The 24,626-nt window shown below is 39.7% G+C and overlaps 1 protein-coding gene across 8 annotated transcripts in view; it reads right to left on the bottom strand.

Annotated features, from left to right (window-relative positions):
* The window catches only part of ANO4 (anoctamin 4), a 460,570-nt gene that overhangs the window by 368,755 nt on the left and 67,189 nt on the right, over positions 1–24,626 (bottom strand). Inside the window, exon 1 of one of the 8 annotated variants that reach the window (XM_082349616.1) lies at positions 69–14,416. The exons of the other annotated variants lie outside the window; for them this stretch is intronic. The gene's annotated coding sequence lies outside the window, so the exon portion shown is untranslated. Of the gene's footprint in view, positions 1–68; positions 14,417–24,626 lie in introns of those variants that run through there. 8 annotated transcript variants of the gene reach the window in all.

Here is a 24,626-nt window from a genome sequence, read left to right as displayed (position 1 = left end):
CTTAGCTGGGAAGAGAGCTGGCGTTCACCTCACTGCAGCAGGGCTGCTCATTGAATGCAAGCACTTACCATAAAAATAGAAAGAGTCAACAGAAGGAGAAGGGATCCTTCCTCAGTGTCGTAGGCAGAAAGAAATCCACCGCGGAGCTCCAGACACGGGATGAAGCCAACAAAGTGATGAAAGACGGTAAAACCAACACACACAAGTCCTTCTCAGCCTTCCCTCGGGCCCGCATGCAGTTGTTTGTGCTGTGAAAACCCTGAGAAGTCGGGAACAGGACTCTCCCGAGAGCAAGCCTGAACGCAGGCAGCCTGGTGGATTTCACAGCATCACGCCAGGGCTCTCCTCCCCCGGGGGGGCAGGGGCAGCGTCGCTGGGGGAGGCTGGGCACCAGGCAGGGGTCGGGAAGGTGAGAAGAGGGGTGGAAAGGAGCCTCTTTGGAGTGTGAGGAACTGCCAGCGAGAATATCAGTATTCCCTATCAGTTATTGCCAGCGACCAATCAGCCCAGCCAGGGGGCCGTGTCAGTGTGACAAGAGAGCAGCAGATGACAGCCGGTTCTCAGAGAGGCAGGACAGCCCCCTGCCTCCACCGGAGTTTGGCAGGATTGGCATCTTACCCTCCTCTGCCCAGTTGCTGATAATATTTGCTTTGTTATTAAAAATAAGACCCAAAGCCCCATAGTTATACCAACCACTCAGGAAGTTTCCTAAGCATCCCACCGCATCTCTGCAAGCCAGACTCGAAACCCACCCTAAATGATATCTAATGGCATTACACAGACCAGACAGCCCCGATGATGTGCACAGAGAGGTCACCACGAGTACAGTAATGACACTTTGGACGTGGACTGCTTTATGCCCAAGGCACAGGATGAAATACCAGGGACCGGGATCCCTGTTTCACAGGTGAGTCGTTTAGACAGAAAAGGGTTAAAGGTCTCTCTGAAATCTGTCTCTCAGTTTCAGTATATTTTCTTGTATAATATATGTATAGAAGTACTTGTTAGAGACAGTTTATAAAGATAGTAACATTTGTTTTTGAGTTTTCTTATATCACCCATAAGACAGAATATGTGGATTTGGGTAAAAATCCCTGTATAATAATTCACAGGCACACTGAAGTTTGAAAAACTCTGAGCTAGACTAATGAAAGAGGCAAAGGAGCAAATTCTTTAGTAGTGACTAAGCAGAGAATATTATACTTTTCCTGCCTGCCTTTCTCCCCATTCTATTTTAATATTGAACCTGTAACCTCAGTATGTATGTATTAATTTGGTTTTGGCTGTGATGATTAAATTAAATATGGGAGTAGGTTCTAGAGTTAAATGCTAGTTGAATTGGATTTCACAGTAAAACTTCAGAATTGTTTACCTTGGGGAGATTGTCTTGGGTCATCTTTTTATCTTTGCAAGAAATATTAACTCCTTGTGCTAGCCAAGAGTTAATAGGAAGACACAAATGTCCCTGGGTTGGTTTGTTTTTCAGGTGGCTTACATGATAGAGTTCTTAATTTTAGTTCTGCTTTAACCTACATGTTGAAGGATCATTTGGAAATTTTGCAGCAATCTCTACCCAGAGGCAAGCTAACTTTGGGGAGCCTGAATACTGCGAAGTAAAACGAAGGGCTAAGTTCCAAGGAAGAAGTTAACTCACTACCCAAATGAGTTACAGCCGGAGGCCGTAAAAATGTTCCACATCAAAGATGAACAGAATAAAATGAAATTTTTGAAATGAAAAAAGGACGGTTTTGTCAAGTTCATCCTATGTATATTAAACAAGGAAGACCTGGGAGATTGAGTCTCAAATTCTGTTGTGTTATTCACTTCAGTTCAACTCCAATCAGCAAACCTTTAACCACAGCCAACCATGTGCTGGTAGCACAGAAATAAAAGGGGCAGGCCCTGCCTTCAAGAAGTTTATAGTTTCATGGACAAAATTAAATCTTCTTTTCAAAATTTCAACACTGCAAATCTTGCCAAGACAGAAAATGTTCTACTATTTTAATGTCCCTCAGATAAAACCAAGCCATGAAGTTGAATTTTGGACTCAAAGTTCTAAATTAGCACTATAAGGTGTTTTCCATAACCAAAACCATTTGAGAAATATAAATGCACAATTAATTTTTTTAATTAATTAAAACATGAAAAGGTTTTTTTAACTGAATGTTTGCTTTTATCAGCATCAATAGTTTCTGATGCTGCAAAAACATGGGCAGCATAACAAAGAATATATTTAATAAGGGAATAGTATTTAAAGCTCCCAAAGTAATTGAGATTAATACTGTTTATGGAACAGGTTCAATACCTTGAATACATAGGGTTATAATGCAGCATGAAAATGATAAAACTACAGAAGTACAAATTACTTAGTTGATTAAATAATTGCATATCTATATAACAATCGGGTCAATGAAAACAACTATTCCAGTCACTTGCTGAAATGCAATTAATTTTTAAAATTTGGCCACTTCACTCCTCCTTCCTCAACATATAGAAATACTTCCCATTTCAGGTAGCAACAATTAATTTTTTAAGTCGCAAAACATTTATCCAAGTCAATTAAACATGGACAATTTCAGGGACTGTATCTTGCTCACTGGAGTAACAACAGTACTAAAATATTTGTTAGATGGCCATTTCAGTGGTCAAGAGAATCTGGCTAAAATTCTACAACAATATGATTTAATGCCTTTTTTTTTTTTTTTTTTTTTAACTACAAGGTAATTTGAATTATGTACCTACACCTGTCATTTGTTTGAAAAAGAAAAAAAGATTGCTCTTTCAGGAAATTTGCTTCTGAGTAGCATGCTGACAGAGCTGTATAAAGTCTGAAAGCCGAGGATTCTTAAAGCTCAGTCTTTCAACACTGAAAATGGATTCTACTCTGTAACCAGCCCGAAGAGAAAAAGTAAAAACATACCTATTTTCTAGATCACCAAGGAGATAAATGGCTGTGTAATTCCATTTTTGACATCAGACACTTAACAGGAGGGATGAGAATCAAGAATTTTCTTTTTTATTGAGTTATAATTGATTTACAATATTCTATTAGTTTCAGTTGTACAACAGTGATTCAAAACTTTTGTAGAGGGCTTCCCTGGTGGCACAGTGGTTAAGAATCCGCCTGCCAATGCAGGGGACACGGGTTCTAGCCCTGGTCCAGGAAGATCCACATGCCACAGAGCAACTAAGCCCGGGCGCCACAACTACTGAGCCTGTGCTCTAGAGCCCGTGAGCCACAACTACTGAAGCCCATGCTCCGCAACAAGAGAACTCACCGCAATGAGAAGCCCGTGCACCACAACGAAGAGTAGCACCCGCTCTCTGCAACCAGAAAGAGCCTGTGCATAGCAACGAAGATCCAACGCAGCCATAAATAAATAAAAATTAAAAGAAAAAAACCAAAACTTTTGTAGATTATATTCCATTTAACATTATAAAATATTGGCTATGTTCCCTTTGCTCTACAATATATCCTTGTAGCTTATTTTATACATAGGAGTTTGTACCTCTTAGTCTCCTACCCTTATCTTGCTCCTCTCCTCTTCCATCTCCTCACTGGTAACTACTAGTTTATTCTCTATATCTGTGAGTCTGTTTCTGTTTTGTTATATTCATTCATTTCATTTTTTACATTCTACGTATAAGTGATAACATACAGTATTTGTCTCTCTCTGTCTGGCTTATTTCACTAAGCGTAACACCCAGGCCATCTACAGATTCAATGCAATCCCTATTCAAAATACCAAAGACATTTTTCACAGAACTACAACAATTAATTCTAAAATTTGTATGGAAACACAAAAGTCCTTGAATAGCCAAAGTAATCCTGAGAAAGAAGAACAGAGCTGGTGGTATCACGGTCCCTGACTTTAGACTATACTTCAAAGCTACAGTAATCAAAATACTATGGCACTGGCATCTGTGGTACAGACACACAGATAAATGGAACAGAAGGAATTTTAAACAACATTCTGCCAATCAATGGTTTTGAAAACTAAGTTATAATCTCCCTAAAGAAAAAAGCCTGCATCTCTTTTGCCTAACTTCTATAAACTGGTGTCTAAAGGAGCTAATATTTACAGAACCCTCATTTGTGCCAGACTTAATTCCAGTGGCTTCACACCTCTTTTAGTCTTCACAACACTCGTAGGACATGAGTATCATCTTCACTGAAGTAACTGGGGTGCAGGGAGTTGAAAGCTTTCCCAGGTGGCAATGCCAGTATATGAACCACCAGAATAGCCTCAAAATGCTGCTTCTCTTTCATAGAAACATTGATCTGAACATGGAAGACTCCCCTGCAGATGTTTTCGACTAAATGTAGAGATTATTTTGGGACCCTTCCCACAGTGTTACATGAATTTGGGTGAAATAGGAATGAAATGAATCCAAGCTAAAGTAGAAAAACCCATTTTACCTCAGAGATTAAATGTAACCCTTCTTTGCAACAGAAATAAATTCTTGATGCTTATAATTTAAAGAGCAAGCAATCTGTATTTGTTGACTTTTTTTTTTCTAACTCTGACCCCACATTACATTTTAAAGCCAGGATGAGTAGTCCTCAATTAATAAAAAAGTAGAAGGAAAGAATATTTTAGAAATGTGTGGGATCTGACATAAATATTATAGTCCTTTATCTAATACCTAAATTCTCCTTTAGCATTCAGCAGGAGGCCAGAAACAGAGAATAGGTTGCTCTGCTAATGTTTCCCTACTTGAGGTCACTGGCTGAGAATGATTTCCCTAAAGTGCTTAGTAGGAGGGCTTTCAAATATGCAACAACAGTTCCAAATACATAAAAGGTAAGTAATCTGCAGGACATAAATAATATCACAGCCTCCAACTCTTCAAAAATTTGATTGCATTCAGCATTTCTCAGCCAGAAGATTCCTATGGGATCAAAGATCAAATCATACAGAAAGAACCTATAAGATTACAGACCTATAACATTTTCTCCTTTTTTGAGGATGAAAAAAAATTAATCAATGGCTGCCTGGAAGAGTCAGAGAGAACTGGGCTGACTCTAGGGAGGCCAAAATAAAGAGCATATGTATGTGTACAAATGTAACACTAATGTGTATGTCCAAAATCCAATCAGTATGTCTTCACATCCAATCAGTCCTTCAGTCCCAGTGTTACATTTCCTCTCAACACATAATTAGGGGTTACAACCAATTCAGGGCTTCATTCTTTCTCCTTCACTACTACAATAGTTTCTAACCTTTCCTCTGTTCCAGTCCCATCTCCCTTTGCCAATAGCACTTGCTTTCTAAGACAAAGAAAATAGAATCATGTCATCCCCTTGCTAGTAAACTTGGGATGGTCAAGCCAAATACAGCACCACCTGAGCCTGGCATTCAAGGCCCTCTGCAATCAGACCTCAGTCTACCAGTCTCCTTTCCCACTATGATACCCTATATATTCCATGCTGCAGATATACCTGATTACTTACTATTCCTCAGAGCCATCATACTCTTTTATTATAGTATTCTTATCTGTTTTTCCTAGAATAACCTTCCTTGCTTCTCTCCCCAGAGAAACTCTAATATTCATCCTTCAAGGCCTAGTTTACTGTCATCTTCTTGGTGAGGTCTTCCCCAAATTCCTAAAAGTGACTTAATTACTTCTTCCTCTGTATTTCCATAGCATTTTTTCTAGTCTTATATCATAGGGCAAGTAACACTGTGCTAAATTAGTACCTTTCAACTTATTTTATTGGGATCCTTTGGCAGTCCCAGTGTCTGGCACACAATAGAAGCTCAAGAAAGTCATGAGAGTGAGTTGATCTTTTATGCCTTGTCTTCACAGTCAAAAGTGCTTTGAAAAAAAAAGTACATATTTGTTTTCTGGAAGTCTGAAAGATTACAAGCTTACGAGCCATATTTATCTCCTCCTTAATCAGGAGTTTCTGTGGTTTAAGGAAAGGGCCCTGGATTAGAATCAGAAGAGCCAAGTCCCAGCCCTGTCCCATGTCACCTCAGGTCATCTCTTAACCTAAAGAAGAATAAAACATGTCCTGCTTACCTTTGAGGGTTCTTCTGAGCCACAAATAAGGAACTGCACGGTAAAGTACTTATGAACTATTAAGTATGTGATAGTAGGTATAGGTATTGCCACTGCTGTCATCATTGTTTGATCTTGTTGTTAATATCCCAAAGCCCAGGTATCACAGGGAAGCCAGCCTAGGAGGCCAATGACTCAGCACTTAATCACTCCAAGTGCCTTGCTCCGATTCTGCGGGTCTGCATTTAGGGTGCAGTGGAAGAGTCAGACAGCCCTGACTCGGGCCCTAGCTCTGTAGATCTGGTCTCGGACACCCAGTTCCCTCATCTAGGAAATGGGAGTAACACCACCTACCTTGTTAGGTGGGGTATATATCTATATGTAGTAAATATACATCTATTTCATTTCTAAGTCTCTAATAAGCCTTCCGTGACTGGTTGGAACAAGGTAGCCATTTCTCCCTCACTCTACAATATCTACATACAGCCCAACCATTGCCCTCTTTCTGTTTCTCGAACTTGCAGAGCTCATTCCCACCCCAGGGACTGTGTACGTGTTTCCTCTGCCCCATCCTTTTCCTTAGATCCCGGCATGGCTCCTTAGCAAGGCTTCCTTGACCCTGTCAATCATTTTCTCAGCACATGACTCTCTTCACTCTTCTTGCAACATTTACCTCCATCTTATTTATTTGATTGCCTATTTGTCCTCTGCAATATAACATATGCTCCTCTCCAGCAAGCACTGTTCTTGTGCTTCTCATTCTGTCCCCAGAGCCTAACAGGGTGTCCAGAACATAATATATACTCAGCATTCACTTCTTGAATATTTACAGCATGACCAATGTTTGTACAATGTTCCCAAGTTTCTCTACATCTAGACAAAATTCCAATTATCTTGACTCTTGAAGGGGAATGAAATCTTTGAGGTCACTTAATTATGGTATTCAGGGCAGTACCACAATGTTCAAGTTTATTATAGGCATTTAATAATGTGTCACACTCATTAACAGGCATTAAAACACTATCCAGGGACAAGGGGTACCTACCAGTAATAAGCAACTCCTGCCTCTATTAGAAACAGGCACTACCAAAATCAGCATGCTGATCCTCACTTGTGTAACTGGAACTGAAACACTGAGCAAAAAATGTTAAATTATGTTTATTTTATAAATCAGGAGGTTTACTGGATCCCTATTTCATGTTCTCCTTCCTTTATTTTATGCTAAAATTGCTCTGGTCCAAGCTGATCCCAAGAAGAAATTGACAAGGTCCTTGGTTTCTGAAGCATCAACTAGAACAAATGGTTTCAGAATATCAGAAGCCCGGGAACCTAGACAATCTCTCCCCTCCCAAGAAGCTGTCTGGAAAGGCAAAATACAGAAATCCTCCTAAGCCTGACCACATCATCCCTGTTCTGATTAGCCTGGCACAAGAGGAGGCCTAATAAATAAATATCCGTGGCAATCATGCATAATATATGAAGGATATTTTCCAATGGTCATCTGGAAGGACATAGTTTTCAATTAAAGTATTTTTAATTAGCAATAATATGCCAGTCTATCAAAGAAGCATATGAATTTGTCATTGGCAGGAAACAGGAAGCAGGTAGTTTTTGTTTTGTTTTGTTTTGTTTTAAAGGAACAAACGTCCTAGACCCAATACCAAATACATCTTTTATCTCCCAAATCTTCCTCTAGCTTTCCTTTTCTCCACTTAAGAGCATCACTATCTACTCTGTTGCCCAAGGAAAATAACATTTATTGAACTCTTATGTGCAAGACTATTCTGCCCACTTTATAGAGTACCTAGAAATCTCAGCGTCATCCTTGCTTGACTCATCTTGTCCATATCACCTCCCGAACACTTCTTTCACTCCATCATCTTCCCACTGCCACCACCCTAGCCTAGCTACAAATTCTCCCTGCAGCTAATGTGATAGTCCCAGAAGCAGTCTCCCTGCCTTGTGTCTCCCTCTGTCCAATGCACCCTTTGCAGCCACCTGAGGATTTTTAAGTGAAAACACCAGCCTGCCCTCTCCCACTGAAACCTCTTCTCTGCTTCATCACCATGTGCAGCATGAAGTGCACTCCTTCCTTCATCACATGAGAGCCCCCCATGACTCTTCAACCTTTCCTCCTCTATCACTCCCCACTTGCATCTTCCCATTTACCCATGCCCTAATACTCAGTTCCAGAATTCACCAAGCTGTTTAAAATGTCAGGGTCCTGGCACAAGCTTTTCCCATTGCTTAGAATTTCTCAGCCCAGTCCCCTTCCTCCTCAACTCTTACTTATTCTCCAAGACCCAGACCAAGCCTCTCCCTCCTCTTCCAGGCATTTCCTGACACTCACTCCCTACCCTCTAATAGAGTTCATCATCCTCAAGTTATGGCACGGATCACACAGTATTATAACGTCTTATTATCTGATTCCTTCAGGAAAGTCCTAGTCCTGAGTTTTATTCATCTTTGCATCCCCAGAGAGGAACCCTCCCTGGAGACACTCACATAAATGGTTATACTGAGCTTCCTTGTATGTCTGATGCTCTTACTAGACTGTTCCCTGAGGGATGGAGAGTATCTTACCTATCTTTCTAACCTCTGCTTATTGCAATGCCTGGCATCGATGAATACTCAGTGCATATTTGTGGAATTGTTTGAATACGATTGGCCAAAACCCCCTTCAGTTCAAAGAATTTAAAAATCCCTCTGAGCTGATTTCTAATTAGCTCATTTTTTTTTTTAAAGTTTAAATATAAAAATTCTCCTTGAAATTATAAAACACCACAGGCATTAATTTACTCCAAAGATTCAACCTCTGGAACTCCTGGCTCTTAATGGTAACTCAACTAATTGGGGCATCTTGGGGATAATAAAGCATTGCAAACATCCCTTCTACTTTGAATTGTCAGTCAGAGGAAAGGTTATTGATTCTCTTAGGCAGAAGGGGCTTCTTTGAGAGATTTCACTAGCGTTTAAGTTTGGAGGGGAAAGAGCCCTGTCTGCCTGAGTGTTGACACTAGGGTTTGCTGATGTCCCTTAGAAGCCCAGGGCCCCACCCAACACACAGGCACACTTACAAGAAGGGCTCTGGTTCATTGAAGTAGCCCAAGACCTGGGGCTTGCAATGGACCCTCCACACCAGCCAGAGGATTATTCAATTTCTTCACCCATTCCCTCACAGGAAATTAGCTATGATGCAGCCAAAGAAGTGGAATAACACTCTTCTGCCAATAGCTGCAGTTGCCATCAGCACTAAAGAACTAATCTCCCCTTAGTGTGGCTGAAGGGGGGACGTCCACATCAGCAAGGAAGCCCACTCGAGAGACTGCAGACACCTGGCTAAGTCGGCTGTGGGGCAGGGCAGAAGCACACCTGCATCCCCCATCCTCCCAGCGTAGCGGATCCACAAGTAGCAAATCAAGAATGAGCCATAATATCAGTGCTACAGATATGATCATCTAGTCTGCTTTTTATACCATTTCTCCTCATTTCTCGGCAACCAGTTTTGAGTGCTATTATTTGAGCTGAGAGGAGAAAGCAGAACGAGCATTTTAAAGGACTGTGACATGGTCATATTTTCGTAAAATGAAACTAGGCCATGTACTGACCATTCTACAACTTTGTAGGGATGGATTTTTCCTTTTATGAATTTTTAAGAAGTCCCTTGAACCTCCAACAAAAATAAGTCTGCATTGCTGGTGGGAATGAAGAATGGTACAGCCACTCTGGAAGACAGTTACCTGGTTTCTTACAAAACTAAACACACTCTTATAGTCTTACCATATGATCCAGCAACTGTACTCCTTGGTGTTTACCCAAATGAGTTAGAAGCCTATATCCACACCAAAACCTGCACATGGATATTTATAGCAGCTTTATTCATAATTGCCAAAACCTGGGAGCAACCAAAATGTCCCTCAATGGGTGAATGGACAAACTGGTACATTCAGAAATGGAATATTGTTCATCACTAAAAAAAAAATGAGCTATCAAGCCATGAAAAGACATGGAAGAACCTTAAATGAATACAGGCATATCTCATTTTATTGTACTTCACTTTACTGTACTTCACAGGTACGGCAGATACAGTTTGTTTTTACAAATTGAAGATTTGTGGCAACCTTGTCAATGATGATGAGCATTTTTTAGCAATAAGTGTAATTAAGGCATGCACATTTTAGAGATGACACTATTGCACACTTAATAGACTCCAGTATAGTGTAAACATAACCTTTATATGGACTGCGAAACCAAAAAAAATCGTGTGTCTCCCTTTATTGTGGTATTTACTTTCTGAAATGGTTACATAGTGTATGATTCCAACTATATGACATTCTGGAAAAGGCAAAACTATGGAGACAATAAAAAGATCAGTGGTTACCAGGGGTTAAGTGGGAAAGGGGGATGAAGAGACAAAGCACAGAGGACTTTTAGGGCAGTGAAACTATTCTGTATGATCCTGTAACAGATATGGATATCATACCTTTGTCCAAAACCATAGACTGTATACCACCAAGAGTGATCCCTAATGTAAACTCTGGACTTTGGATGAGGTCAATGTAGGTTCATCAATTGTAACAAATATACCAGTGGGGGTGGGGGAAGGATACACAGGAACTCTGTAATTTCTGCTCAATTTTGCTGGGAACCTAAAACTGTTAAATAGACTTTTTCTTTCTTTTTTAATTGTTATAAATACAAAGAAAAAAAAGAATTTTCCTGAAGACTAGGTAACTAGGTAGTCTTTATGAATTTCAGTTGTCTTATTAAGTAAATATGTTTGGAAGAAAAACGACCTAAAGAGGAAGAAAGAGGACTCCTCATAAACCACACAAAGCAAAGAGAAGTTCTAAGAAATTCGCTGCGACAAAAGCTCAGACAAACCGCATAGCCATGTTTTGACAACTCAGAATCCCAACTATGAATGTTATATTGATTGGAATATTCCACTGATACAGTCTCCATTGTCAAGGTAGCAAACCAGAACATTGAACATACTGTGAATTTCACGAACACACTGAGAGGAAACAAAATTCTTTTCTAAACTCTTCCCCTTTTACGTTTATATTTTATTACTGCCTAGGACTAAAACAGAAAAAAGTGTGTTAAGAAAATAGCACACAGGTCTGTACACAGGTGTTAAGGACAGGAGAAGAGCAGCAACAGAGATTTAGCTATACTTATAAATCGTCGAATTTCACCTGTAATTACAGGAAAATAAGAGTGAAAGAAATGTCATTAGAAGAAGAGTTAGAGGTGATATGTCTGGAGAAAAGGGAAAGGAAAGGAGAAAGTGATGAGAAAAACTGAAGGTAAGCATGGGGGGCGGTGTGCCACAGCAATGAATGCAACAGTCACTGTTACCCTGAAGTTCACAATATGGCAGGTAAAAAAATATGAGGACGGCTGACCCTTGAACAACTCAGGGGTTGGTGTGCTGACCCTCCTCACAGCTGAAAATCTGTATATAATTCATAATCAGCCTTCTGCATGGGGTTCCTCTGTACCCACAGTTCCCCATCAGAGGATTCAAGCAACCTCAGATTGTACAGCACTGTAGTATTATTTTTAAAAATATCCACGTATAAGTAGACCTGCGCAGTTCAAACCTGCGTTGTTCAAGAGTCAACTATACATAGCTACACCTGATGTTGGCAGATGATAAGCTCTAGGACGGAGGTGAAAGGAGCAACAAGAAAATGGGGTGGGAGGATTCCAGAGGATTTTAGAAGACCCTCTGAGGAGAGAAGACTTGTCTGGGCCTCAATAAAAAAGGGGGGTGGGGGGGCAGGATTTCAGCAGGAAGTTAGGACCAGCCAGGAAAGTTGTTCCTGCTAAAGTTATGGCCAGAAGGTAAGAGAACTGCATCAGGAGTGGATGCATTTGTTCATTCATACGTGCAAAAAATATCTGTTTAGCACCTGCCAGTGACAGACACTGTAGATGATGGAAGACAGGGGTTAAACAAAACATGAAGAACAGTGATGAAACTGCACACACTTTGAACATTAGGTTGCACTGGCCACAGGCGATGCAGGTACCCACAAGTTAGATGCTCTGGGTGCCTTGCTCACCGAAGATTCCTCAACTCCTTCTCGTCTCCCTTCCCGTACAGAGGCTGGCAAACCCAAATCTATTTACCACACTCCTTGAAGCTAGGACTCTGAAGCAGAATTCAGTTCCACTAGTTCAATGCACTTGTATGAAACTGAGAAGGTGGAAATGAGATGAAGACCGTCTTCCTGACCCCTTTTGGCTCCAGACCCCTTTGACAAGTAAGATCAGATATGTGAGGTTTTCCTGCAGCACCATTCCAGGACCTGTCATCTTTCTGGTGAGGAAAGGCAGTCAGGGGCAGTAGCACCGTTGGCTTCCTGATCCACAAATAATAGCTATAGCCAGAAGTTCTCCAATTCCAGACTTCTAGTACAGCCTGAGAGGCAGACCCTTGGTGCATTCTTCCTATGCCTGTTCCACTAACCCTCCTCTGATTTTATAATCCCTAACCTTCACAGGCAATCCTTTCCTGATTTAAATAGCTAGAGCGGCCTCTTTTCCATACTGAATCTTGATTGGTATAGGCAATACAGATTTTTAGGAAAGGGAGAGAGATGATCAGATTTGTGCTTCAGGAAGTAACGTAGGCAGCTGCTTAGGAGAAGGATTGGCGAGATAGATGGATCAGAAACAGATTTAGGAAACTCCTAGGAGTTTTCAGCCAGAACTAATGTGCCTGGAATACTTGACCAGAACAAACAGTTATAGTGGGAATAGAAAAGGGACGGAAATAAAGTATTTAATGGAATTTACAGGATCTATTGGAAATGGGGTGGGATGGGAGAAGAAAGTTAAACCTGGGCCACTGCTTCATCCCAGCTCTGCAGGGGCCCTTTGGAGCACCCTCACTGCACTCTGGTCTTTACCATCCCAGCACCCATCACATTTCCTTAAATTTGACCTTCTCTTTATGCTTCAGACTGTCTCATTTTGCTCTCTGTTGCATCCTAAGTATGGAGCACAGCAAATGGCTCTTAATAAGCTGCTCAATACACACAGGTTGGCTGGATAGAAGGGAGGAAGGAGAGAGAACCTCCAACCTCAGAGCTACTGTGAGGACTAAGATTCTATTAACCAAGGAAGTAACCACAGGCTGAGAACTTCTTGAATAATGCTGAATCTTGGATTATGTGGGGCATCACGGTGAAGATGATTAGCAGATTGGTAGAAATATGAGTCTAGAGGTTGGGATGAGTTTGACACAAATTTGGGAGTTGCTGCACAGAATGAGAACTAACTGCTTCATAGGAAAAGAGGATGCCTCAGCAAACCTTGGGTATCATCCACATTATAACTACAAAGTGAAAAGTGTCCAAAATATCAGTCACCATAGTATACACTACATACACATTGTCCTTTTAATGTTTACAATGATTTATAAGTGAGGTATATTGTCCCCATTTTACAGATGCGAAAACTGAAGCTCACCAAAGATGAGCACTGCTTAAAGTCACGTAGCTGGTGATGACAGAGCTGAGATTCAAACCCAGATCTGCCTGACTCCGAAACCTATGCTCTTCATGCACCGCAGCCTCTACGAGAGAAAGAAGTGACTCGAGAAAGTGACTACAGACTGGGCAGAGAGGAAAGAGAAGCAGAGAAATGCTATGACATAAAAGCCAAATAGAAGACTTTTTTTAAAAAATGGAGGGCTAGACTAGAAAATGCCAGGATGAACCCATGGTGTTTAACTATAAGCAGCTGATCTTGGATAGGGCAAAGTAGGGGAGAGCTACAGAAGCTATATTTTTTTGTAGTAAAAGGAGAAAGATTGCTTTGGCTATTTGGGGTCTTTTGTGCTTCCATACAAACTGTAAAATTTTTTGTTCTAATTCTGTGAAAAATGCCATTGATAATTTGATAGGGATTGCATTGAATCTGTAGATTGCTTTGGGTAGTATAGTCATTTTCACAGTATTGATTCCCCCAATCCAAGAACATGGTATGTCTCTCCATCTGTTTGTGTCATCTTTGATTTCTTTCATCAGTGTCTTATATTTTTCTGCATACAGGTCTTTTGTCTCCTTAGGTAGGTTTATTCCTAGGTATTTTATTCTTTTTCTTGCAATGGTAAATGGGAGTGTTTCCTTAATTTCTCTTTCTGATCTTTCATTGTTAGTGTATAGTAATGCAAGAGATTTCTGTGCATTAATTTTGTATCCTGCAACTTTACCAAATTCACTGATAAGCTCTAGTAGTTTTCTGGTGGCCTCTTTAGGATTTTCCATTTATAGTATCATGTTATCTGCAAACAGTGACAGTTTTACTTTTTCTTTTCCAATTTGTATTCCTTTTATTTCTTTTTCTTCTCTGATTTCAGTGGCTAGGAATTCCAAAACTATATTGAATAATAGTGGTGAGAGTGGACATCCTTGTCTTGTTCCTGACCTTAGAGGAAATGCTTTCAGGTTTTCACCATTGATAATGATGTTTGCTGTGGGTTTGTCATATATGGCCTTTATTATGTTGAGGTAGGTTCCCTCTATGCCCACTTTCTGGAGAGTTTTTTTAATCACGAATGGGTGTTGAATTTTGTCAAAAGCTTTTTCTGCATCTATTGAGATGATCATATGGTTTTTATCCTTCAATTTGTTAATATGGTATATCACACTGATTGATTTGCATATATTGAAGAATCCTTGCATCCCTGGGATAAATCCCACTTGATCATGGTGTATGATCCTTTCAATGTGTTGTTGGATTCTGTTTGCTAGTATTTTGTCGAGGATTTTTGCGTCTATGTTCATCAGTGACGTTGGCCTGTGATTTTCTTTTTTTGTGATATCTTTGTCTGGTTTTGGTATCAGGGCGATGGTGGCCACATAGAATGAGCTTCCCTAACTTCAGACTATACTACAAAGCTACAGTAATCAAGACAGTATGGTACTGGCACAAAAACAGAAATATAGATCAATGAAACAGGATAGAAAGCCCAGAGATAAACCCACGCACCTATGGTCACCTCATCTATGACAAAGGAGGCAAGAATATACAGTGGAGAAAAGACAGCCTCTTCAATAAGTGGTGCTGGGAAAACTGGACAGCTACATGTAAAAGAATGAAATTAGAACACTCCCTAAAACTATACAAAAAAACTCAAAATGGATTAAAGACCTAAATGTAAGGCCGGACACTATAAAACTCTTAGAGAAAACATAGGCAGAACACTCTATGACATAAATCACAGCAAGATTTCTTTTGACCCACCTCCTAGAGTAATGAAAATTAGAACAAAAATTAACCAGTGGGACCTAATGAAACTTAAAAGCTTTTGCACAGCAAAGAAAATGATAAACAAGACAAAAAGATAATCCTCAGAATTAGGGAAAATATTTGCAAACAAAGCAACTGACAAGGGATTCATCTCTAAAATATACAAACAGCACATGCAGCTCAATTATCAAAAAAAACAAAGAACCCAATCAAAAAATGGGCAGAAGACCTAAATAGACATTTCTCCAAAGAAGACATACAGATGGCCAACAAACACATGAAAATATGATCAACATCATTAATTATTAGAGAAATGCAAATCAAAACTACAATGAGATATCACCTCACACCAGTCAGAATGGCCATCTTCACAAAATCTACAAACAATAAATGCTGGGGAGGATGTGGAGAAAAGGGAACCCTCTTGCACTGTTGGTGGGAATGTAAATTGTTTCAGCCACTATGGAGAACAGTATGGAGGTTCCTCAAAACTAAAAATAGGACTACCATATGACCCAGAAATTCTACTCCTGGGCATATACCCAGAGAAAACCATAATTCAAAAAGACACATGCACCCAAATTTTCATTGCAGCACTATTTACAATAGCCAGGTCATGGAAGCAACCTAAATGTCCATCGACAGATGAATGGATAAAGATGTGGTACATATATACAATGGAATATTACTCAGCCATAAAAAGGAACAAAATAGTGTCATTTGCAGAGACATGGATAGACCTAGAGACTGTCATCCAGAATAAAGTCAGAAAGAGAAAAACAAACATCGTATAATATTGCTTGATGTGGAATCTAGAAAAATGGTATAGATTAACTTATTTGCAAAGCAGAAATAGAGACACAGATGTAGAGAACAAACTTATGGATACCAAGGTGGGGAAGGGGAGGGTGGGATGAATTGGGAGATTGGGATTGACATATATATACTACTATGTATAAAACAGATAACTAATGAGAACCTACTGTATAGCACAGGGAACTCTACTCAATGCTCTGTGGTGACCTAAATGGGAAGGAAATCTAAAAAAGAGGGGATATATGTATACATGTAACTGATTCATTTTTCTATACAGCAGAAACTAACACAACATTGTAAAGTAACTATACACCAATAATTTTTTTGAGTGAAAGGATAGGTACTTTCTATCAGCCACATTGAAAAAGTTTAATGGTAATTGGAAGGATGGAGGGAAGACCATTGTAAGAGGGAGAAACAAAGTCAATCATGAGTTTAACATAAATAAGATGCTTATGGGCCAAAGAGAAGAGAACAGTGAAATGTGGAAATCAGAGATGTAGGAAGTAAAGGCAATGATGCAGGAAGAAAGGTGCCCCAAAGATGGAAAGAATCGATGAGCCAGCTGTCAAGAAAGGAGAAAAGACAGACAAATGATAAGATTGAGTTGTGGTCCCCAACCTGATACCTACGAAAGCAGCAATGGGGATCTGAGGAATGACTTCCAGTATGCCAGCAAGTCTAACAGATATTACACATTTGCACTGATCAGTCTGAACACAAACAAATGATTTCTTTCCTTTTCACTGGAATCCTATCAGCCTATTTTGTAACATTGATTATCTCATGCAGACAGGAAGCTCTGAGAGGAAGTTAAATTTGTCTTGGGTTAGCCAAAAGAAAGGGATCACTATCATTTTTTGAATGCTGCCTTTAATCATAATCTTCCAAAACATACACCAATGGTAGGGGATAAGATAAGGGGTCCCTCTGAGCAAAACAATTACTGTCATTAGAATTAAAGACTGTATCAGCAGAATTTTAGAAATTCACAGAATACAATCAGATATTAGATATCTACAAATGTTGTGACCAGGAAAATAGACTATCAAGCAGTAATTAGTTAAATCCAGTCTAGTAGTGAAGCAACCTGGATGGATGAGTGCGGACCTAAGTTAGACTAGGGAAGGTCAAACCAAAACGCAAAGGACGGGGACTATAAAATCATTCCATGTGAACATGTGGGCTTGGAGACCTTACTGGCACAGCAACAATGTAGGAGAGGTCCATGTGCCCCTCACAGTTTGAGGGAAAAAAAAAAAAAAATCAGCCTGAACATCCATACCTCCTGACCTCAAGAACTAACAGAATGATTGATGGTAGAATGACTTCCTTGGTGGGTAAACATCTGTTAAGCCTAAGCTTAGAAAGACATGGAAATAAGTCATAAATCAAATATGTCCAATATTTTTATGTTTGATATTTAAAGTGTATTTTGTTAAGGAGTGTAACATATTAGCTAGCAAGCATCATGATTCCAATGTAAATTATGTGATTGAGTAACTGAGACTTGTGATTTCAAGTTAAAAAGGTATGGTAGAACCTTCGCTAAGTCTGTTACAGTATTGGAATGTTTAGTAGAACTTAAGTTTCACCAGGTTTATACATTTAATTTATTAGATTTATAAGAATTAAGAAAATTTTGTTTGTTAGGCAGGCAAATGAGGTCTTAAAGAAAACAGGATATTAAAATTATTAATGCATTAAAATGTTTAGGATAATTTCATTAGCTAAATGAGGCCAAACTGTAACCAACAGATTCCTTATAAGTTATTATTAACATTTATAAATTTAGAATTGAATAATAAGGTTTGTGAGTTAAACTTAAAAGTTTAAGGAAAAACTAGGTTTTTGCGCTTTTAACTTTAATATTAATGTTTAAATGGCTAGCAAATACAAATACTTTGGGGGAGCGCAAAAGTCCCATCAAGGATATCAAAAAACTTACATGAACATGGATCACAGATATGGAAGGTTCTAGACATCTAGATATGTACGTTCTAGAGGTCTAGAACCTACATGTCAAGCACCTACCGCATGCCACCACGGGGGAAACAAAGATACAGATACATAAGACAACACGGTGGGGAAGACAGAAGCACAGATGGCCAACTGCAACATGAGTGAGAAAAGCACCTCAAAAGAGGAAGGGCCAGGATGTGGGGAGCACGGCACACCGAGCCCCAGTGAGGGTTAGAGAAGGTTTCCCTGGAGAGAGCTTCTGAACCGAGCCAATGCAATGTGATGGAGCGCCACCTAGAACAGTAGCTGGTAAGGGTCTCCATCACAGCAAACCAGGCGATTGTCTACAGACAAAGAGGCAAAGGAGGTGGTTTTAACTGCTCAAGAATAGAGGTCTGAAACTGCTGCCACGGCAGAATCAAGAAGAATGAAAGAGAAGTTGCTGCAATGAAGCCAGGTTGCATTGCATGGAACTGGAGTTTTCTCCACCTACACAGGGATATTCCTTCTGCTGGCGGGGAGCTCATTATTATGCCACTAGCAGTACTCAGTTGCATGCCTATGTGAACCAGGAAGAATCTAGAACCAATCTGGAAGAAGCTGGAACCAGTCTACTAAAGAGAGGAATTTCCAGATTAACAATGAAGGAGAGTTCATGCGCTCAGATTATTAAACCTCAGTGGCACTTCAGAGTCTGTAGTCTTGTGTTTTCAATCCTGGCTACACTTCAAAAAAAAAATTATAGATACCAAAGCCCCACCCCAGACCTGCTGTATCATACTCTCTGGGGGTTGGAGTCCCAGAATACGTATATGCGTTTATTTTGTTATGGTGGGTTTTAGTAATAGCAGCAGCAGTCACACGTTCGCTGTTAAAATCTCAAACACCCCAAGAATATAAAGTAAGGAGAGAAATTTCCCTTCTTCACCTTCCCTAACCCCAGTGGGATTTATCCTTCAACAGGTATGAGTGTGTGTGTATGTGTGTGTGTGTGTGTGTGTGTGTGTGTGTGTTTTAAAGGCTCCCCAACTAATGGACAAATAGATGTGTTAAAGGGTGATGGGTGAAAATTCTTGCTACATTTCTGTATGTTTTGAGACTTTTCTAATTAAGTGGCCAGGAAACAAAAGCTCTCCAAATGATTAGAATGCACAGCCAGCGTTGACAACCACTGGTCTAAGCCATAATCCAAGTTTACAAATGAGAGAACTTTAGGCTGTAGAGGTAAAGTTACCTGCCCGAAACCTAACAGGGTGGAAGCAGAGTCAGCCCGTGTACCTGGACCTTCTGACTTTGTCTGCTTTTCTTTCCAACACACCCTGCAGTCTCCAACAGAAGAGGCAGCCCCAAAACAGATCAGGAAAGGCAGCTTATGGAAGTTGCCTTTTTTGGACTTCAAATGACTGGGATTTTTGTGTTTGATTCCTCCTTGTGGCAGAAGACAACACTAAATATTCTAGAACTAAGCTACTATAATCTTTATTTTGTATTTAAGTGGGTTGAATTACACTCATCTACCTTACCGATTCACGTTGCCTTCAAGCACTTTAGGACTTGAGAAAACTCAAGCACACATTCACCCTCGTCCATCAAAACTCCTTGCTGTGGCAAAGGAGGAGGAAAAGGACATTTTCAAAAATTTTAAGCATTGTCTTCTAAAATCAGTGAGGGAACCTCACAATGTGATGACAGTGCAAGAACATTCCTGATCATAAGTGAATATCAAGACAGTGACTCGCAACTGCTGAATGGGGGATATTAGTATGAGTGAAAGGTTGGAAAATAATCTTTACAGATGCTAAAATTTGTTTTGGAGGAGGAAGTGGAAAGATAAGGTTTAAATTTATAAATGTGAATTCCAAGAAAAAACCTAACAAAACAATGGCACTGTTAATTGCCAAGTTTTATATGCAACAGAGGCAACTTTTTCCCTTTCCCACATAAAGTTTAGAAAAAGTCTAACTTACAGAATCCCTTTTTAGAACAACCCAAACATTAGGGAAACTGAAAGTTAGGGCTGCATCTGCCAGCCCAGGAGTATTCTGGGAGCTGCCTCTTTCTTATAGCTTTTTGTTCTTCCCAGCAGTCAGTTCAAAATATAAATAGGGACATAGAAATCAGGAGACCTAGTTTCTAGTCCTAGCTGTGTCACTAAATTGTTTCTTTACCTGCAAAAATGGTGACTAAATGGTCTTTCAGGTGCCTTAGAGCTCTAAAACTGGATTGAACATCTGCGTGTTCCATCTAAGCCATTTGGTAAGCAGTGTCCCCAGAGGATTAGCTTAAATACCACTACCTGGATATTCCTCTCATATGTTATCATTCTTGCTCATCTTCCTTTCATCCCCAACCAGTCCATAAATGTAGTCTGCAAAAAAAAATGTTACCTCCAAAGGAAAAGGCCAGGAATTACTTGAAAAGACATTCACTTTTCCTTTTTTGATTAGTATTTGTAAAAGAAATAAAGGCAAAAAAAGTCCAGTGACCAGTAGGTGGGCCCTGAAGATGACAGGGATTTTTTTTAAAACTTAATTCTTAGAACCAGCTCTTAAAGGCTACCAGTATTTTTATGTCAAATTCAAAATGCCCCTTCACATTAAAAGTCTCCTTGTCCACCAAGGGGGGAAAACTGTGGTGGGGTGGGGATGGTGGTGTGCTGAATTGGGCGATTGGGATTGACATGTATACACTGATGTGTATAAAATTGATGACTGATTAAAAACAAACAAACAAAAATAGTACAGAAAAAAAAAAAAAAGTCTCCTTGTCCAAACACGGTCCATAAAAGGTATCAACACTTTCCACCAATTATACTAGAGCCTGTTCCCCTCAACCCTTGCAGTGAAAAGTCTAGAAAGAAAAGCAAACTAAAGTGGCAAGGCCCCATCTTCCCAGTCATTTCTGGTGCCGAGAGTCCCTGGGGCGATTTTGAACCAAACCGTTAACTTCTAGGAGCTCTGGGGTGGGTCTGGGTCGCTGTAGAGGGCTCTCAGGAGTTGCTTCTGACCGCCTCAACTCCAGCCACCGCTCTACTCACTGTCAAGAACAGACTGGGAAATCTGAGCACCCAGGACACAAGGACATGCCCAGAACAGGCTTGGGGGTCCTGGGTCTACCCATTCCTAGCTGTGTAACCTAAACACGTTACTTAACTCTCGGTGTCTCCACTTACCCTCCTGTACAATGGGCACCATACTGCTACTTTATAAGGTTTTATGAAGATTAAGGGAACCAATTCATGAATGAATAGCATCTGGCATATAGTAAGCACTCAGTGAGTGTTAATTATTATTGTCATTTAACCTCCTGGCTCCTTTTCTCAGTGCTGCCTATATTCATCAATTGGTAAGAAAAGTCTGTGGTTACAGTACAGATTATAAAGATGTCTAAAAACACAGCTGGGAGAAAGCCACTCATTTTTTTTCCTTAACAAGCAAAAAGCCCAAATGTCAGAACACAATCAGAAAAAAATCTGTACTAATTGTTAGCAGCCCCACCCCTGGAGCAGTCACTAACAAGCACATGAGCATCGTTTTCTCACTCCTTTACGATATTCCAGGCACTATGTTGAGACCTTTACATGTATTATTTTGTTTAATACTTAAATCAACACTATGGTGGGGACCAGTCTTATTTTCACTTTTCAGGTGAGGTACCTGAAATTCTTGAGAGGACTGACAATTCCCCCAAAGTCACATAATTATGACTGGCTGGATCTAGGAATCCAGCCCAGATCTGTCTGATGACAACCACTGAACTCCCAACCACTGCTGAGTATCATTTGTACCCTACTTTGATAAAGGATATACAGGAACTAATAATAAAAGAGAGGTATCCACATGCACATAGATCAGTCTTGTCCTAAATGAGAGGGTTTCACTTTGAGTCTCCTGTCTCCTGATCTCAAACTCGCCTGCACGGTCCACACCTCATTTTTAAGGAATACATTTCCAAGGAGCTGCGCTTCCAGCAATCACTCCTTTGAGGAAGGAAAAATACTTCTCTATATATTTGAAAGACTGCTATTTTAATGTGTTCAGTTTTTCACTCAGACAGCCCTAAACAAACATTCTTTAAATGCAAATTTGAAAAGCAAGGTGTTGTTATATACAATTTTTTAAATTAGAGGGGGAAGGAGGAAGACGGTGATGTCATCAGGCTTTGAATTGTCTCTTTCTCAGATTACAACTCACTCTTGGCCTCAAAGAAGCACAATAAAAGGTAACCCCTGCCCCACTCTTGGAGATCTTTAGACTGAAACACAGCTTGGAGGAGAGATTGCACTGGATTTTCAAAATGAGCTCTATACAATCATTTGTCTTCAACTGCAATTCCCCTAGGCAGTTACGTTATTCCCTACTTTTTATTTTCATTTATGAGATTGTCCAAAGAAAACTAAATTGGTTTTGCTACAGGGGAGGCAGCGGTACAGGCGGTGCAGCGTACATGTGCACTTCCCAAACGTCAGTTACAGAGTGATGTGTGTTCTGTTTCCTAGTAAGTCTTTTCATATGTTTGGATGTCTAACCTCTACTCACTAAGGAATACGGTAATCAAAACACTCAGGTGTTACCTTCTTCAGGGACATAATCAAGATGTTGGTCTCTTTTCCTATTCAATTAGTTATACCCTGTGACCTAAAAAATTATTAGGTTGCTCCAGTCTCTTTGTTACAGAATGCTGTTGATGCAATTCAGCACTCACTTAAGGAGGTCAAAAGTTAGACATAATTTGCTTTCGGTTTAGTTTCTGGCTATTCTTAAGATTTCATTAAAATAGATCCTAGAGTTTAATATTTTTGAATGTTATAATTATTTAACTTCCTTTTCTCAAACAAAGATTCACTAGACTAGTTTTATTGAGAGGATTAAACCACGCAGGACATAGAGGCACTTATGTTTTTCCAAGTCAGACTCTAGAACGGGTTTGGCAGATTTCTTCTGTAAAGGGCCAGAGAATAAATATTCTCAGCTCTTCAGGCCATATAGTTTCTGTTGCAACTACTCAGCTCTGCTGTGGTAGCATGAAAGCAGCCATAGCCAATATGGAAACAAATAAGCACGACTGTTCCATTAAGAGTTTATAGAGCCAGGCAGGGGGCCGTTTGTCATCCACAGACCAGTCTGCCAACCCTCCCTAGATCACACCAAGGGGCTGAGTTTCTAAAGGTGGCTGATCTATGTGGCATCGCAAAAGAGGATATTTAAAAACTGAGTGATTTGGGTGCTATATAATTATTCATTTTAGTGTACTTTTATGTTTTATGCACTTGTCTGCATATCTGTTATATTTCATGATAAAGTTAGGGTTTGTTTGTTTTTTTTTAAGTGACCAAGGGATCCAGGGAAGCTGGTGGGTCAAGGCTTAGAGGCAGGATACAAAAGGAAATTTCCTGGATAGTTCAAAGATTTTCAGAGATTGAGAAATTTTGGAGTTGGAAGAAACTTAATATAGTCCAACCTCTTTCCGATGGAGGAATTCCTTTTGCAATATCCCTGGTGTGTGTTCAGTTAACCTCTGAGGGAATATGTCTAGGGCTGGGTTAGAGGGCAAGATTACCTTTCTATAAAGCAAGATTGGTTCTCTATTTCACTCAATAAATAATCCTGTGGACACCAAAAGCAAAGGCAACAAAAACAAACAAGTGGGACTACGTCAAACTAAAAAGCTTCTGCACAGCAAAGGAAACCATCAACAAAATGAAAAGGCCACCTATTGAATGGGAGAAAATATTTGCAAATCATGTATTTGATAAGAGGTTAATAGCCAAAAATATATGAAGAACTCATACAACTCAATAGCAAAAAAACCCCAATATCCCAATTTAAAAATGGACAAGAGGAACTGAATAGACACTTATCCAAAGAAGACATACAAATGGCTAACAGGTACATGAAAAGGTATTCAACATCACTAATCAGGGAAATGCACATCAAAACCACAATGATATATCACCTCACACCTGTTAGAATAGCTATCCATAAAAAGACGAGAGATAACAAGAGTTGGCCAGGATGTGGAGAAAAGGAAGCCTTTTATACTACTGGTGGGAATGTAAGTTGGTGCAGCCACTATGAAAAACAGTATGGAGGTTCCTTAGAAAATTAAAAATAGAACTGCCATATGATCAGCAATCTGGGTATATATCCAAAGGAAATGAAAATAAGATATCAAAGAGGAATCTGCACTCTTCTGTTCATTGCAGCATTATTCACAATAGTCAAGTGAAAAGGTTCTTGGACCCAATTCCAATGTGTGTGTGTGGAGGCTTCCCCACACCAATAAACCTGAAACCAACACAACATTGTTAGTCAACTATACTCCAATAAAAAATAAGAATTTAAAATTTGAAAAAAACTTTTAATTAAAAAAAACAATTCTCAGACACAAGCGGGGTGTCTGGGAATTCAACTCGATTCAATTGTTTTTTGAATTTTATTTTATTTCATTTTTTATACAGCAGGTTCTTATTAGTTATCTATTTTATACATATTAGTGTATATATGTCAATCCCAATCTCCCAATTCAACCCACCACCACCAACTCTCCCCCACTTTCCCCACTTGGTTTCC

The sequence above is a fragment of the Balaenoptera borealis genome (assembly GCF_965194805.1).
Source record: "Balaenoptera borealis genome assembly, chromosome: 13".
In the NCBI taxonomy this organism is placed as follows: domain Eukaryota; kingdom Metazoa; phylum Chordata; class Mammalia; order Artiodactyla; family Balaenopteridae; genus Balaenoptera; species Balaenoptera borealis.
Note: the sequence above shows the minus strand (reverse complement) of the source record. Positions and strands in the feature narration are given on the sequence as shown.